This window comes from Chrysochloris asiatica, unplaced genomic scaffold, assembly GCF_000296735.1.
Source record: "Chrysochloris asiatica unplaced genomic scaffold, ChrAsi1.0 scaffold00114, whole genome shotgun sequence".
In the NCBI taxonomy this organism is placed as follows: Eukaryota; Metazoa; Chordata; class Mammalia; order Afrosoricida; family Chrysochloridae; genus Chrysochloris; species Chrysochloris asiatica.
In genome coordinates, this window is record NW_006408632.1 from 846,806 (window position 1) to 848,764 (window position 1,959).

Genomic DNA, 1,959 nt, shown 5'->3' on the forward strand with positions numbered 1-1,959 from the left:
AGAATCTGGGAGGTCAATCTATGATCAAAACAAATACAATGTAAAAGAAGGTAAACACGTAGGAACACAGATCCAGCTAGTGAGAAGGTCAGGTCGATTACAGGATAAAATAGACTGCACTAAATGGAGAGAAAAGTTAATGGACTATAAGGCAACCTCAAAGAAAATTAATACTTCACAACATACCAAGAAAATAAAATCCAAGAAGATCACAGAAACATTAAAACTATGAAGAAACTCATAAGAAAGAACACAAAAAGCATGAACTCAACAAAGGAAGACACACAAAGACACCAGCAATACCACAAAAAAATAAACATAATGGCAGCAACTAATCCATACCTATCAAAAATTACACTGAATGTAAACTGATTAAATGCACCTGTTAAGAGACGGAGGGCGGCAGAATGGATAAGAATACAAGATCCTTCAATATGCTGTCTGCAAGGGACACATCTCACACACAGAGACAAAAACAGATTAAAAGTCAAAGGATGGAAAAAAATCTATACCAAGCTAATTGCAATAAAAAACAAACAGGAATGGCAGTACTAATCTCTGATAAAATAAACTTTAAGGCAAAAAACAGCATAATAGATAAAGATGGACATTATGTCATGATTAAAGGGACAAGTGAACAAGATGAAATAACCATAATATCTGTGCTCCCAATGAAAGAGCTCCAAAATACATTAAGCAAACGCTAATAGATTTGAAAGCAGTGTATTAAAATCACCCACTCTTACTGTAGATTCATCTATTTCTTTCTTCATATCTAACCCGAACCCGAATCCAAACCATAACCATTGTTTTGTGTAGCTGAAGAACTGATCTCTTTGCTCGTGATGTTCCATTATATGCATGCTGGCTGGCTGTGTGCCGAGGAGTCAGTTCCGACTCATAGCAACACTGTACTGGGTTTCCAAGGCTATAAATCTTTACGGGAGCAAAACGTATCATCTTTCTCCCACGGAAAAGTTGGAAGTTTCGAACTGCTGACCTTGCGGTTCGCAGCCCGATTTGTAACCACTATGCTGCCAGGACTAACCCTAACCCTAACCCGAGCCCTAATCCTAACTGTTGTTTTGTGTAGCTGAAGAACTGATCTCTTGGCTCGTGATGTTCTATTATGTGCATGCTGGCTTACCGTGTGGTGTGGAGTCGGTTCCGGCTCATAGCGACCCTGTATGGGGTTTCTGAGGCTGTAAATCTTTATGGGAGCAGAACGCCTCATCATTCTCTCGCGGTACAGCTGGTAATTTCGAAGTGCTGACCTTGTGGTTCACAGCACAATTCGTAACCACTACGCTACCAGGGCTAACCCTAGCGGGAATACACGCTCTGATTGGAACCCTAACCCTAACCCTAACAGGAATACAGGCTCTGATTAGAACCCTAACCCTAACAGAAATACACACACTGATTGGAACCCTAACCCTACCCCTAAACCTAAAGGGAATACACATTCTTATTGGAACCCTAACCCTAACAGTAACCCTAACGGGAATACACGCTCTGATTGGAACCCTAACCCTCACGGCAATAAACGATCTGATTGAAACCCTAACCCTAACCCTAAAGGTTAAGATCTGATTGAAAACCTAACACTAATTCTAACTCTAACTCTAACCCTTTCCATAAACCTAACAGGGATACACGTTTTGGTTGGAACCCTAACCCTAATGGGAATACATGCTCTGATGGAAACACTAACCCTAACCTTAACGGCAATACAAGCTGTGATTGAAAGCCTAACGGCTTTGCAGTCTGGCCCATTAACCCACAGTGCCACACCAGGGCTCCTTTCTTTAAATTAGCAGTATAAAATTATTCTACTCTAGGTTCTACTCCTCGGCACACAGCCTCATATGGATGCGAAAGCTGGACAGTGAATAAAGAGGATCGTAGAAGAATTGATGCCTTTGAGTTGTGGTGTTGGAGGAGAATACTGAGGGTGCC